At 43.0% G+C, this 16,342-nt stretch overlaps 1 pseudogene; it reads left to right on the forward strand.

The window, feature by feature from the left end:
* Positions 1-5,428: 5,428 nt before the first annotated feature.
* LOC116914357 overlaps positions 5,429-16,342 on the forward strand; it is a 70,165-nt pseudogene continuing 59,251 nt past the window's right edge.

The following is a 16,342-nucleotide window of genomic DNA, read 5'->3' on the forward strand; positions in this document are numbered from 1 at the left end:
GAATCTGGAGCTGTCTTCTCGGCTGGACTGACCAGTGAGGGAGCACTGGGATATGGTATAGCTTGAAGTGGTACTTCTGCGTGTCTGTCTGCCTTTGGCAGTGCAGTTACAAACACATTCTGTGACCCACATCTTTCGGGTGGGTTCTGTGGATCGAAACCCCAGCACTCATGCTTATGAACCAAAAACATCACACTCAGCTCAGCTTTTGGGTTGTCTTTGCAAAATAGCAGCATCGACAACAACACATACCCAAAAGTGTTATTTTGAATGTTTGCAATAAAACTGCGATTTAGAAATTCTGTACTCTTTTTTTTTTCCCCTCCTCGCAGAAAACTTTCTTAGCTGAGTTGCTGAGTCACCCATAGTGAGAGCAATTGAAATTCAGAATGTTGCCTCTGATTATTTCCCCTAATATGCTCATGCTGAGATTTTATTCTTCTGAGATGACTCATCCACCACAAACAGAGAATGTAGTTCTCTTGCCTTCCTTAGCAAACCACTGGAGTGAATATAGGCATTTAATGTCAATTTCCCAAGTAAAGAGAGGTGCCATTGTTACATAGTCTCTGATTCTGAGTAACTCTGTTTTAAAAAAGATATCATGGCCGCTATGGCTTGATACAACCATAAGCAACGCCCCCATACATTTGACAGAAAACAAAAATCGAGGTCAGTTGGTATTCCTCAGATTTGATTCTAGTGAAGGAAAGTTTTCAGTTATTAAACCTGTGAGGAACAGAATGTTCTGGTAGACAAGGGGAAAATAGATGGGCCTATGAAAGGAAATCAAAGGCTTCTTCTTTGGCCTTATTGAACATTATGAAGCCACATATAAAAGCTCTTTGATAAGGCTGAAGGCTTCCTAACAGTGTCCACCCTTAGCATCATGCTGTTGGCCTCAGCTGGTCCATGCCTCTCCTTTCTCATTGTTCTCAGTTTCAACTGGAGCTGTGTTTCTTTAAGTGATGTCAACATCTTCTTGTGTGTAGTGTCACCATGCTGAGGTCCTGTCATATCTATATATTTCCCTGACTTCCTCCTTTAGGTTAGCAAACAAGTGATGGGTCCTTACTATCTGTCAGTTATTCCATTTCAAACCAATGAATAAAGCAGCCAGATTCCTGGAAGTAGCTTTCTGCATGGGAGACAGGTAATAAACAATGATCATAATTCAAAGTGAATTGCATAGAATGACTGAGGCAAAGAGCTTTAGTTCTTGGAGTAACTCCTCCGAGGCATTTGGGTTTTGGTAAGGGGAGAAGGGAGTGGATATAGCTTGGAATACAGTGTATAAGAATATTGGTGGTGCCAGGGTTCCAGGACTCTAAAGATTTGGAGGTAAAAATGTCTTTTTGAACTTATCTAGAAGAGCACGGCAGATGTTGGCGATGGCCACTGTGAGCAGTTGTGTCATGAGGTAGCAATACGGAGAACCATGTATGCGAGGGAGGAACAGATAGTCGTGTTGGGAAGTAAAGACAGTGATCTAGGGAAGAGATGATGGCTAGTGGAGCAGGGATGATGGGGCTGTGGAGAAGTAAGGTTCTGAGTGTTTGATAAAAGAACCAGTAAGCTTGCTTCTAGAATGGATGAAAAGGCTGGGGAGATAAACACCTTCGAGGAGTGACTCCAAGAACTAAAACTACAACTGCCACCGTGTTCAGGACGAGTGGAACATCACTGAAAGAGTTTTTGAGATGAGGTCTCTAGTAGATAATCAGAAATCTCCAGGAAGCAACTGAATACAGGAATCTGGAACCTGAGGAAGGCCTCTAGGCTGAGATGCTGATTTGGACATAATACATGAATGGATGATTCTTAAAGGCCTAGGGTTGGATGATGGCATTGATGCAAGTGCAGACAGAAAAACATCCAATGGATGGTCAGTGAAGCTATGTTGCAACAGAAGACCCAAGCATATTAGCGATGCCAGTATTATGGGATGACTTTCATGAACATCATAAATGGAGTGGAGACAACAGGGCAGAGCTGGGGAAATAACCCATGCCCTTTGGAGGAGGCCAGAAGAATATGTGTGACTCTCAGACATTGGAACAGGAAGCTGTAAGGTTGAAGTTGACTCGATGTGATGGCTATTCCTGCTTGTCAACTTGACTCTTTCTGGAATGAATTACAAGCCAGAAGCAGAAGGAACACCTGTGAACCAGAGCGAGAGGATTGGGAAGACATAGGCTTCTACTCTGGACTTTGTCATGGCGATCTTGAGGCAGATTGGCCATGAAAAGCTTAGACCCAGACAAGGTAGTACATGGCTTTAATCACAGGAGTCTGAGGAAAGCATATCTGAGTTCAAAGTCAGCATGGAACAAAGAAAGTTCCACATCCAGGTGTGGTGGCACAAACCTGTATTCTGGGTATACCTTCTACTGAAAGCCTACATAAGGACATTGGAAGAAGGAAGACTCACTCTTCTTTACCTGCTTGTACTAACTTGCCAGCATATGTGTTAGAACCTACTACTTCAGGGTTCTAGCTCATACAGAAGACCAGAGAAGCAACTATCCTTGTGGGACTGAGCAACTTTTAGGTTTTTGGACTTCCCATTCACAGATGCCCATTGTTGGGTTAGTTAGACTATAGACTCTTAAGTCATAAAAATAAATTCCTTCATTATAGACATTCTATAACTACCGTGACAATAGAGAACCATGGCTAATATACTAGGATATTGCGAGAGGCGATGCCAGAGCCATGGGATACCTGTTGAGGAATGCTCTAACAAACACTACAACCAAGACAGGAAATGTATTATACCTATCAATGCTGAAAGGAGTCACTTCAGACATGGAGAATCAGAGTTGCAGTTTGTGAAACTGGTTTATTTGATCTTGCTTAGGTCCAGTATTTTCTAACTCTGACATTTTGGATTGTTAGTATATATCTTGTGATGTTAGATCTGTATTATTTCCTTTTGGAAATGATTTATATGGGGTGACAGTTAAGTGCTTTCATGAATCTCAAAAGAGACTTTGAACATTGAACTTTTAACATTGTGGAGATGGTTATAGACTACAGGACTTTTGAAGTTGGACTAAGTATATTTTGCATTATTCTATGGATATGTATAGCCACAATAGACTGGTGTTTGAATAAGCCTATGGGGGCCAGGGAGTGTATTATGGTGTTTTGAATATGCTTGTCCCAGGAAATGGCACTATTAGGTGGTGTGGCTTAGAGCAGGTGTGGCCTTGTTGGAGGTGTGTCACTGTGGGGTTGGGCTTTGAGACCCTCCTCCTAGATGTCCATAAGACTGCCTTCTCCTCTTTGCATTCAGAACGAGATGAACTCTCAGCTCCTTCAGTGCAATGCCATGCTGGATGTGGCCCTGCTTCCTTCCATGAAGATAATGGACTGAACCTTTGAACCTGTAAGCCAAACTCAATTAAATACTGTCCTTTATATAAAAAAGAAAGAAAGGAAAACATCCAATAAAAGCATGAACCCTGAAGAATGAAGCTTAGAGAAAAGTTGTAGACTGGCGATTGAGGGTCTCCTACAAAGAGAATGTTTGATGGGACCAAGTATGTTTTGTGTGGGTGAGCTCTACATTAGAATAAGACAAATTTAATTGGTTTGATCTTTCCCTTTTCAGTGTAAATACAACTACACCAGGCTCTGGGATGTGTGTGATAAATGAGGAGAACAAGCTACGTTTTTCATTTGTAAAGCACGGCAACTTTATGGCAATTTTATTGTACAAGGAGTCCCATGTCGTCATCTACACACCAAAATCATTGCTCAGCTGCGTTCACAAATTTGTTTACCTCATGGTACCCAACAAGTTATATTCTCTAATGAGAGTCATTACCCAAGTAATGTTATTGAAGACTAGCTGATTTAGCTGGGAGATTCACCAAAAAAAAAATGATGTGTAAATTATTCCACTTATTGGATCAGTAATTTATTCTAAATAAATTGGTTCCACCGCCATCTGTTTTAGCGGTTGGTATAGAGAAACCTGTTCGCTCCTATCCCCACAAACTTATGCTCACATCATAAATATAGAGCTATGAAGATCAGATGTGTGCTTCTTAGTGATGTGCCAGCCTGCACAGATACCTCAGTTCCTCCTACTTCTTGTCACAGAAGTAGATTGCAGAAGAGGATGGGCTGGGGAGGTGAAGGCTCAGTGGGGTAATGTGTTTGCTATGCAGAACCTCAGGTTGAACCCCTAGATCCCTTAGATCTCAGGTGAAACCAGATTAGGTGGTACACATATTGTAGCCCAGTATTCTCACAATGAGATGGGAGGCAGAGAGAGAGATGGGAAGCCTCAGAAGTTGGCAGGACAGTTAACTTGGTATGTGTAGCAGTAGACAAGGGATCTTGTCTCAAGCAAGATGGAAGGTGTTGACTGATGCTCGTAGTTCTCCACATGACGGTGTGCCCACACACATATAAACACACAAAGAATTTAAAAATTAAAAACAAAGATTGGGGAAATATAGAGCCACTTCTCTGGACCTGGCTCCATTTTTGTCTCCTCTTACTGCTCAGCCGCCTTCTCCATTTCTCTCTCCTCATCTTTCTTAAAGTTCTCAGCATCACAGAGGTGAAGGTCACTCAGACACTCCCACCACTATCTCTATCTGGGGATTTCATTGTGAGTTCACTCAAGGCTTGATGGAGTTAAAGCCAGATCTTATGCTTTGGGGGAGAATCCTTGCTCCCTTTGTTTGCCAGAAGTCAAAGGTAGAAGCCCAGCGTTCCAGGATCTGAAGAGGTTCCAAACAAGATGGCCGAGTTAGCTCACAAATCATCTAAAGGCAGCTCCACTGGGAAGCCGGGGAGCAAGACTCCATTAACCATGGTGACGGGGTTATATGCTCACAGCACAGTAAGACCAGGGATATCAGCATTGGGATGCTCCCATCTCTGAAGCCCAGGGGATTATGTGATGGATCAGAATGTGCTGTTCACACAGGAGGTGTGGCATAGTTGAGATACTTAGGACTAAGCACCAATTGTAAAATATGTACCCAGCAGTGCCCTCCCCACCCAACACAGGGAAGGCAGAGGCAGGTCATGGCTGCTTTGGCTCCTTTTGGGACTGTGTCAACTGGTGGGGTCTTTGGATCACATACTCCCTGAGGACATGCATGGGTGCCTTCCTCCCCAAAAGAACTTACTTCTTGATTCCTACAAACTCTTACCTGAGCTTGAACTTTGATGCTAGCCTGCCCCACTCTCTTCCAGTAGGATTCACACTGATAAGCTGGACCAAAATTCACTACATTTGTGTCCCAACACACTTGACTGACATAGAACACAGAATCTGGGTGGTGGGACAAAGTCAGCAAAGGACCTAACTTCAGGTATTTCCGCTGGGTATAGCTGGATGAGGGAACTGAAGGTACCAGCAGGCATCACTGAGGCAACCCTTTAGCTTCTTCTGTCTTAGGTGATGTATAACCTGCCCTACCAGAGGATGTTGGCGGGTAAGTGTCAGGATATAGTCCGAACCAGTTAATACCTGTTAGGAGCCATTGCTTACTGTAGTCTAGAGCTTGTACAGTCTCATTGCCTGAGACAGATATATTTAAAACTATTTACTGAATATCGTCTCTAGAATGTCTGCTCAGATATGTACTGGAGCTTGACGATCTGGGGTCAAATGTCAAGACAGACAAATGTAAAAAGGGACTGTGAAATTCTTACACACCACACACACACACACACACACACACACACAGCATGGTCATTGAGCTTGTCAGCAGTAGGAGAGGGAGCCCAGGAGGTCTAGCTGAGGGGGCTATTGGCAGCTAATGATACTGGGAAGGTTGGTATCATCTTTGTGGTGTTGCCCTCGCTTCAGTAAATAACTACCCACTCATGTGCATGCAAGCAATCCCAATGAAACTCTGTGATCACAGAGACTGACATAAAAATAGGAGGAAACACGGTGTAGAGAAGGGGGTTTGAGAGATTAATGACAATGACTATTGCTAAAACATATTACATGCATGCAGGGAATTGTCAAAGAATAAACACAAGTACTTTAGAATGATATCTTCACAGAAATATACAGAAGAATGTTTGAATGGAACCAGGGAACTGTGACCCAACCAAAGTGACACATAGCATTAGCCATCCAATGCACAGATAAATTAATAGAAAATAGTAAGTAGATTACACTTTACCAAGAGCTGGAGGAGAGGGAGAGCTGTGGTGCCATGGTTTTTACGTGACACTACAATTTCAAACAAATAAAGAGATAAATAAAAGAGAAAAAAAGTAGCAGACCTCCACACACACTTATACACATTTTATCCAGAACAAAACCTCAGGAATGTTCAAGATAATGGAGGAGGCGCTGCACTGCCTGTGCCTTTGACTGGCAGCCTAATTCACCTGGTAATAATCCTCTGTAATCCTCCAGTCCTTGTCAGCCTTCAGTTTGCTGCACACAGCCATTGTCCTGAGAGCACTGGCCAATACTCCTTTCATCTGTAAGGCATAAACGAGGAAGTCATCTCCTCCTCTGAAATTGTGTTGCCTTCCTATTAGAGAGAGGGAGGGCACCAGAATCTGATTTGATGATCCATTGTGCATTTGCCGTCCAGAAAACCAACCTCGAGACATGCTAACTGTCACACTGAAATCACAGAAACACCCACATCGTACAAATCCAGACAGATGATGGGAGGGGGACATAGCAAGAATGCCTGGTTAGTTACAACTTGTATTCTTCCTTATCTTGTATAGTGTATAGATCCAGTCCATTGGATTCACAGGACTTTTCTGCCAGGAGAGTCTGCTTAGATGGTGATTTAGGCTCTTTTACCCTAAGGGGATAGTTTTCTTTCCCATTGCACTTTCACTGGGGCAAAGCCTCTGTTCTTCCCTTAGGAACAGAGAGGTCTCAGCCATGCTCATTCTGTCCTCTCAAAGCAGGACCTAGGAATCGTGCTTGCAAGGCAGTAAGGTAACAGATCTTCGTCACAGATGCTGTTCCAACTTCTTGGTCCCTAGGGTAGAGAGGGGTTCAGAAGGAATCTTTGGCCACAGGACTGTGGCTTGCTGCCTGCAACAGTGGGGGTAGGTAGCAGGGCTTTGCTTGAAAGATGGGCACAATTTCTACAGCTTGCTGGTCTCTTCCTTGAGAACATCTTACGGTAATAGTCATATCATAGTGGCTGGATTTTCTTGCAAGAGAATGGCTTATATTCTGATTGTTTTTATTCTCTCTCTTACTTGAGAGACCATGAGAAATTTTGGTTTTTCATTTCTTTGTATTTTAGGCATCTTTTGGCCTTGCATCATAATAGTTTTTCCCCCCTCAGGGTCCCCTAGTATGAGTAGCAGCGTGAGTGATGTTTTCAGGTGAGGTGAGGCAAAAGACTATTCTAATTTCTGTTTTCATAGCTATTTATTCTTTCAGTATACTCCATGAAATTTTATTTGCCAAGGGTAAGGCTTCAGTATAACCCCTTAGTTGTCATTGAAACTGAATCCTGAAATGGGAGAATTGTTTCAGGGCACCGTTTTGTCCTCACAGAATAATCTATGTGTTACATTGGAGTGTGGGACCCACTGGGGAGTGGAACTAGATTCTTGGTCTGACAAAATATGGTATTTACTGTAGCATCGCCGGTAGAAAAAGATTGTCATTTCATACTCCAGATGACCACAAGGGGTGACCAAGCCACAAAGGCAATAACAAATCAATGAGCAGCCATCTTCCTTCTGCTTCCTTGGTACCAAGAGTAGACAGTGCGACTAAGTCATTCGAATGACTCAGGGGATTACTCAGTACAGTGGACAGTGTACATATCAGCACAGGTGTGCAGGATCTCTGACCATCTAGTGACAGGCTAGTCTTAACAGGTATATCTAGCAGGTTGTGCTATGGTGTAGGAACTCTTGGCCGATGCCACAACACCTTTTGTAGAAGCAGAAGTCCATCCATTTGGCTGCTCTAGTGATGGGTCGTTGGGGATGCTTATCCCATGGTTGTCTCCGCTTGCCTACAGCACAAGCTGAGAGAAAAATCTCAAGGCCAGAGTTATTTCAGTGTACTGTGAGGCTTGTCCAGGTGACCAAGGCCAAGAGTGAACTCCGCTATATGGGACATGGTATTTGTGAACCGATACAACTCCACTACACACGAATGAATGAGTCAGGTGAACTCATTCATGGGAATATGGGGAAAGAGTAGAATGTTAGACACCCAAAAGGCAAACTTGGTTAGAAATTCATTTTCTATCTCTACAACATCTTTTCTTCCGTTTAAACCATTCATGAGTTCTTCTCCATTCTCCCTGGATGCCTGTGTCACTCCCTGGCTCTCACAGTACAACCCCATTACAGTCCCCTCTTCTTCTCAGGCTGTCTCATATAGTTTTATCCCTAAGTCCATGAATCAGCATGAGTATTCATTCTCAGGAAAATAGAAAGGGTGTGGGCTGGAGAGATGTCTCAGTGGTTAAGAGCACTTACTACTTTTCCAGAGGATCAGGATTCAGCCCCTAGAACCCATAGGTGGCTCACAACTTCAGACTCAGGAGATCTAGTGCCCTCTTCTGGCCCTGGTAAGGATTGCACACATGTCTTGCAAAGGCATATTATATACACATACAATTAAAAGAAAAAAATCAGAAGAGTTTTATGAATAATAATGGACTTTTGCCTGGTATAAAAGTATTTTGATGAAAGTAAACAAAAGGTTCGGGTGACAAGTTTGACTCTGTGCTTTGGATCAGTTGGATGGATGGTCCAGGGACAGGAGTCTCCCTGCCATTGGCTCTCCTCTTAGCATCAAGTGCAACAGACAGACACGAGTGCTACTGAGTTCCAAATTTGGAATACTGTAGACATCTTTGGGTGAATAATGGCCAATAAATCAAGCCACTCATGTGTCATGCCATGAATTTGGATTGATATCTAGGTCCCTGTGCCTTTATGAAGAATAATGCCACCTCACGTTCAGTGTTTTGTTTATGGCTTGGACTTGAAGTACTCTGTTCTTCCTCTCAGAATGTGCACCTACTTACAACAGTCTCTCCACACTTCACCCTTCCTCCCAATGAAGACTGAGAAACTCAGACTTGCCTTCAGTTTTCTAATATAGAGGAGGGGGGAGGATCTGAGCTCCTCTGTCATGTCCACTCTTGACTTGGTGACTCACCAAAACAATCTGTTTCTTATTAACCAGTCTTTTGTTCTTTCCCTCAGCTTTGGGAACAGACCAGTGTGCCAATGTTGAGCTGCTGGATGACCAGGTGACATTGGTGAGTAACAGCATTGCTGTTTGTGGTTATAGGTGGTACAGGACAGGAAGAAAAGCACAGTGTATTTGTCCTATACATGGTGACTTCCTGTTCTGTGGTATACATTCCTGCCACAGCACCATCCCCTCTTATGTGATCTGATTATCAGAAGCAGAAACACTTGTGACGATCTTAAAGAAGACAGGTAATACAGATGTTAACAGCATACCAGCAGTGCCATTTTTCGCTTAACCTCTGTCTAATCCTCTTTTACCCCCTTTGAATATTTATTTGAGAACTCTCTATGGAAGTGCAGTGTATTTGGATCCAAATCTGCCTGTATCCTCTCTTTTATTCATAACCTGCATTTCTGTAAGTATTGTTGTACACATGCGCGTGCGTGCACGCACACACACACACACACACACACACAAACCACACTCACACTCCTTTGTTATCTTTTCCCTGGTTAGCATTGAAAAATCATCAATGACATGTAGAATTATGACAAAGGGGAGCAAATTTAAATATATTCATCGATATATAAAATGGAATGTGCAAAAGATAGAGTCTCAAATATGTAAATATGGCTATGATAGGCAGATGAAATGTGGCCACTAGGAATGTGATAGTTGCGAGGTGAGGATGGAATGTGTGTGTGTACTTTCCATTTTAGTTTCATACATGGATAGAATAGCTTTGTCATTCTCCCCTCTCCCCATTCTATTACTACTCTGCAGGAACTGGGCATTTATAAGGTTGTAGTACAAACTGCAGACTTTGATTCTGTTTATAAAGGAGGGAACCTTTATCTACTTCAATTATTGTACGTGTGCATGTAGGATTAAAGAAAAATTAAAATTAGAAGTAAGCTTAAATGGTGGCTGTAGGAAATGGAGGCACGAGGAATTAGAGGAACAAGACCTGTGTTGCAGTCTAGCTGGACAAGCCCTTCAGGTGACTGACAGCACAAAGTCCCCAGGATGCCCTGGGTACACCTTACAGGTGGAGCAGAGGCTGACAAAATGGCACCTGTTTTATAGGTTCCTCGTATATATAAAATTAAATGCCAGTGGTGTGAAATCGTATGAATCATGATTTTATGACTACAGTCTGTCCCAGTTAACTCTCACACAACCTAGAATTATCTGGGAAGAGAGTCTCAGTTGAGGGATTGTTCAGATCATTTTGTCCTGTGGGCATCTCTGTGATGCATTGTCTCGATTAGTAATTCTTGTAGAAGGGCGTGGCTCACTGGGTGGTACTATTCCTGAAGCAGGTCACTCTGAACTGTGTGAGAAGCAAGCAGAGCATAAGCCCTCAAGACAGCGAGGAAGCAGCATCCACCACGATTCCTGACAGACTTCTTGGTGTGAGGCGAGTTCCTCAGTCAGAGGTGGTGATGCTGGGTGGAGCAGCGAGAGGTCCTGCCTTCAGGTGACTTCCTTCTTTGAGTCCTTGCCTTGATGTTCCTTATGATGTCTGAGACCTGAAATTTTAAGCCAAATAAACCCTTTCTACCCCAAAGTTGGTTTTCTTTTCTTTTTATCACAGTGAGATGAATGAAGCTAGATACAGCCAATTCTGTTAAAAACCCTTATTTTGAAAATGTCAACAAAACCGAAAACAATTGACACCGTAGCGAATTATCCGATGGCTGGTTTCACCTGTGTGGAATCCCATGTGACTGCGAACTGCAGCAGTAACAAATCACAGCTCATTAGAATTCAAAGTCACAGAGAGATCCGCACAAGGGATAGCGACCTCAGCTCAGTGCATGTGTTCCTGAGCCCACATTGACCTGACTCACGTGGCCTCTAATGGCCTCTTCGTCTGACTATTTCTATTTACGAGTTGCCATGTTTGCTCTTTTACCTATGTGTTTCGTTATGCTCACCCCATTTTAGTAAATATTTTATATATGATTAAAATTTATTTTATGTTTCTGGGTGTTTGAATGTATATCTGTATACCACATGAGTGCTTGGTACCCACGGATGCCAAAGGGTGTCATATCCCCGGGGAGTGGAGTTACAGGTGGTTGTAAGCTACCCTGGGGGTCCTGGGAGTAGACCCTAGATCCTCTCAAAGAGCAGCCAATGCTCTTAGCTGCCGAGCCAGCTCTCCATTCCACACCCTATATATTTTTTAAGTAAACCATTTGCTAATTTTTACCTCTACAGAGGGTGATGGTTTAATTTTATTTTATCTTCTGCCTCTCACAAACACTACATTCTATCCATTCAACTCACACGATTTTTCTGTTGTTCAGCCTTCCCAAGATGGCATTATACTTTCCATTCGATCATCATTCAGTGTCAAGGTGACTGAAGCCACACGCTATATTTTGGTTACTTTTACTTTTGATTGATCTAGGCTTAGTTCTATTTTTTTATAGTGCTCATTTGGTTGGTTTTCTGTATGCCTTTTATTAACTCAACTCTACACAATTTTAATTCTCTCTTTCTACCATCTTTTTTTTTTTTCGGATCTGGGGACTGAACCCAGGGCCTTGCGCTTCCTAGGCAAGCGCTCTACCACTGAGCTAAATCCCCAACCCCTTAATTCTCTCTTTCTGTGCAGGTTTGCATGTATATATTTTTGTGTGCATGGTACACATGTGTACAAATGTATCTGAAGGGCAGAGATTAATGCTGATTGTTACTCCTCAAGACTTGTCCTCCTTGTGTGTTATTTTTAATTAAAATGCTTGTGGTATGTGTATGGTATGTGTGCACATATGTGTATGTAGATGCATGTGCGTGTGTGCATGTGTGTTTATTCCACTTTTGAAATGTTCTATCCAGTTAGAGTTCCTTCTCAGGCGTCGTCAGTATACTGCATGTGGGCTGGATGTTTTCAGCATTCTTCAGAGCTGTGGCCCTACAGGGTGCTGGCTGTACTTACTAAGCCTCTTCACTGACTCCACTTGTCCATGTGTCAGCTCCACACATGAAACCTCAGAGCATGGTGACATCCATCTGGAAATAGTGTAGGCAGGAGCTTGGTCCACCCGGAACTCCCAAGGCCATGACCAATTTTTCTCCTTACCCTTAGCTCTCAGTTCACCAAGTCTGCAGCCAGAAGAGTTTCTTTCCTTGATTCGAGCTCTTGCTATTCTAACAAACAAGAAAACATCCTGAAGTCTGTCTCTCCCAGGACCCCAGATTACTCAATTGGATGAGACACAGCAATTTCGTGGTGGTTAGATTTTTCATTTACCTCTATTGACTTTTTCTTCCTCATCTTTCCCGGTTGTCAGGGGCTTCATGGGGCTGATTAAGTCAGCCATAGTTAGAGCTGTTTATCGTGGCTTGACCCTTCCAAGGTAAGGTACGGGTATGTTATGTTTAGTAGAGATGTCAGTGGTTAAACTTGTGAGCATGTTTGGGGTAGGAAGATTGGCCCAGGCCTGATCCATGAAACTACTCCAAAGAGCCACTCCATTTGGGTGGCATTTTCTGGGGAATTATGATCATGCAATGAGTTTGAATGCTCTGTCTGACACACTGCTATCTACTTATACAAAGTTATGCCTGTGAAACTTCCCACACACTCTATTGAAACTCATGGAACTCTTATGTTTTTCCTACCATAAGAAAGACAAATGTAGTTCTGGCTTTGTCTGGAAACTGTTGGTTCCTATTGTTCACATCCTGAGTGTGTTGGGTTATAGCACACATTCAGTGAGTAATCAATCATCCGTTTGATAATTGTTCACTTAATATAATTTTGTCAGAATTGATTCCATCTCATTGATACACTTGCTGGAATCATCTTCTGCTTTAGACAATTCAGATTTTATTAGTGTCCAATCTTATCCCATCTTTCTGTTTTATTTAATTAAGAAAACTGAATTTAAATGATTTGGAGATAAGAAGAAAAAAACCCAGCACCCTAAAACGAACTCTTCTATTTCAGAAGTCCTCGTAGTCTAAGAAATCGCTTTGTGTCATGAACCTGTGAGGGTGCAGGACACTGTGGCAGTGCCCAACTCACCACCATCCTGCCTTGGACAGTTTCACCTCTCATGGTCTTTGCCTCATTGCTTGCTGTCTTCTTAGAATCCCTGTCCCCATTTCCAAGGATTTATTTCACTCTTGAGCCCTGTCTTGAGACAGCTTCAAGTCCCCACTTCAGGGTCACCATAAGGTGCCCTAAGCTGTCTGCCTTCGAGTCTCCACAGCCCAGGAAAACTTGACTTTGGTAGGTATTAGCTATATGTCACCTGAGCGCTTCTGAGGAACCTTGAGTCACTTTATTCATGGGTAAGCTGAGTTATTGAACGAGCAAATAACCCAGGTATCTCTTATTTGATTTGGAACACCAGGTGTTTTTGTGCATGCCTGAGCACATGCAGATTCCACATTTTAAAGTGCTTTCTAGGAACAAGCATAGAAGAACTCTCTCTTCTCCCTCCCAAGTTCAGTAGCATGTCAAACCACGCAAGAGGGTTTTATCTTACGAGAGTATGGCATTAAAAATAACCTGGGTAAGTAAGATCACCATATATTAACTGATTTCATGTTCACCCCAGAATGGAATTGAATTTGAAGCTACAAATGAAGAAAATTCAAGCTGACCATAACTGAGATCATTGCGCTGTCCCCAGTGCCATGAAGGGAATGAGTTTTGTATCAAGGCAAAAACATGATTGCCCTGTTACTTACATAGAGCCTTTACTCTAAAGAGCTCAGTCCACTTTACTCTCAGTGTGCTGGGTGCTAAGACCCAGAGAAAAGAGCTTTCTTTCTCTTAGGAGGTGTCTAGTCTGATGTGACATTCTCTATTGGTGAAGGGTCCCATGGTGAGTTTACGTAAATATTTAATGTTATACAACAATGTGTGGTAATTTGTACAGTACCACATATAGAATTCATGTACAATGACATTGCACACAATAGTATTGTGTCTATTGCACGATTCTAATCTACATTATCTTCACCATTTAAGTTGTGTCAATGTGTGAAAGGTTCGGGGACTATTGGGTAAATCCCACTGATTTTAATATAATTTATCTCAATAGATGCTTTCATACACCTCGTGTGCTGAGAACTTGGCTCACTTGCTTGAGCTGCTCAAATGCACGACACTCCCCCACCCCACCCCCAGCCCCTGGGTGTTTCTCCTCCATCCTTCCCAGGATGTCACATTTGCCTTCATCACACTGACAGTCCGACTGGGGTCACTCTCAGAATCTACCTTTGTCCAGTGGAAGGTACAAACCCTATAGCAGGCTGTTCTGGATCTGCAGCCCTGGCAACAGGGACTGAGCAAATTCTGGCACTCACAAAACATATTCTAGCTCAGCATACATTTCTCCTTCTTAAAAAAAAAGACTTCTTTTATTAAGTTTCTAGATCATTACCAGCACATCTTCTTACGTGAGCCCTTGTCCTTTGCAAGAAGGCATTTGTTTACCTTTGGAATTGGCGATGGCTCAGCCACAGCTGTTCCCCAATAGGATGCCTCATGATTGCATGGGAGCCAGGAGTGTGTTATCGGAAAGCCTTTGTCAACTCACGCAGAAAGGACAGCAATGGAAACTGTAAAGCTGAGGGTTTTCTTCCTTTGCTTCTTGCCCTCTGTCTCCAGCCTTGATTCCAAGGCACCTGGAGGCCAGAGAGAAGAAATTAGGCTATGCCCATGGCACCCTGTAGGAGGGAGCACAACATGAACTTTGTTCAACTGAAGAGCTATTTCTGCTGGGTATTCCAGTTACGTAACAGGATACATTTCAAGTGAGTAAGAACAAACAAGTCTTCACCTTCAGGTCAGGGTGACCTCAGAATTAGCCATCTTATGGATTGTGAGCTCCTCCTGTTTGAGAGGATGAGCATGTAATTAGCTCCTGCATTTTCTATGACTATGAGATAGGGCTGAGGCTTGCCTTTGTGCTCCATGGAGCCTCTGGGTTCTCAGACATTAATAGACTGAAACTTCAGTCCTGATAAGGTCTTGACAACTTGACAGCAGAGGACAGGATATGAACCCTTTCTGTCCTCTTGTCTCATTGGATGGAGAGTGACAGGCTGAAGTGAGGGGAGCCACATTGCTGGCCATTCTCTATCTCAGGGATGAGGTACTTCTTTGCTATTCAGAATAAGAGCTACCTGCTAAAAAGCCTGCTTTACCTCAGCTTGTTGGGGAATAGCATTTGGAATTCGAGAGTTCTGGACTTAGGAGTCTAGGAGTCAGGCATCCTATGTGATGCTATACATAGGTTTGGTTTGTGTGCGCATGGTGGGAGGTGAACAGATTGCTGTTTCCCACCATTGTGCTTAGCCTTTCCTCCAAGTAGCACATGCAAGATACAGCACCTCCTGCCTCCTGCCCTCTGGTTCTAAATCTTGGATAATTACTACTTGATAGTTTTGAGATTTCATACCATGTAATTTGATCACATCCACCCCAGCTCCCACTCCTAACTATTCCCATCTCTACCACATTCCCTAATGCCCAACTTTGTGTCCTTAAAAACATAGCCCATTGACTCAAACTTGTATTGTGCACATACTCCTGGCTCCGATGCTGCTCACTGGAGAATGGTCAGCCTACCAAGTGTCCGATAAGACATTCCTTGTCTAAAATTGACTTGCCTTTCCCCAGAAACTATCAACAGTCTGTAACTCCTCAGGTAGTTTGGGAATGCTTGAATCCCTCCATATTACATGCTAGAATGTTGATTTTCTTGGTCTCTTGTAGGTCTTGTGAAGGTAACTACAGTTGTGACTGTAGTGGTCCTAATACAGCCAGAAGACAGGGTTTAACTCTAGTCCTCCCACATACCTGGCTGTTTTGTGATGGTTCCTGAGCCTTGAGGAGGGTGTGCATGATGCAGACGTTCTTCACAGCTGAGCGCTTCACTGACAATAAATCTCACCCACACTTGATAATTACCATTTTTGGTAAACATATTTTGTGTCCCAAGAGACCAGTGACTTAATGAAGGCCGCCATTCATAGAAGCCTTGTTCCACATATGCTTTACAAACTAATGCAATTTTTGTTAGTACTTTATATAGTCACAGTAACTTCAGAGATGGTAGAGCAGTGTAGGGCATCAGCTGTGGGATTCTAGAGGTTCTGTGATATAAGTTATGGCTGACA

This window comes from Rattus rattus, chromosome 13 (assembly GCF_011064425.1).
Source record: "Rattus rattus isolate New Zealand chromosome 13, Rrattus_CSIRO_v1, whole genome shotgun sequence".
Taxonomy (NCBI): Eukaryota; Metazoa; Chordata; class Mammalia; order Rodentia; family Muridae; genus Rattus; species Rattus rattus.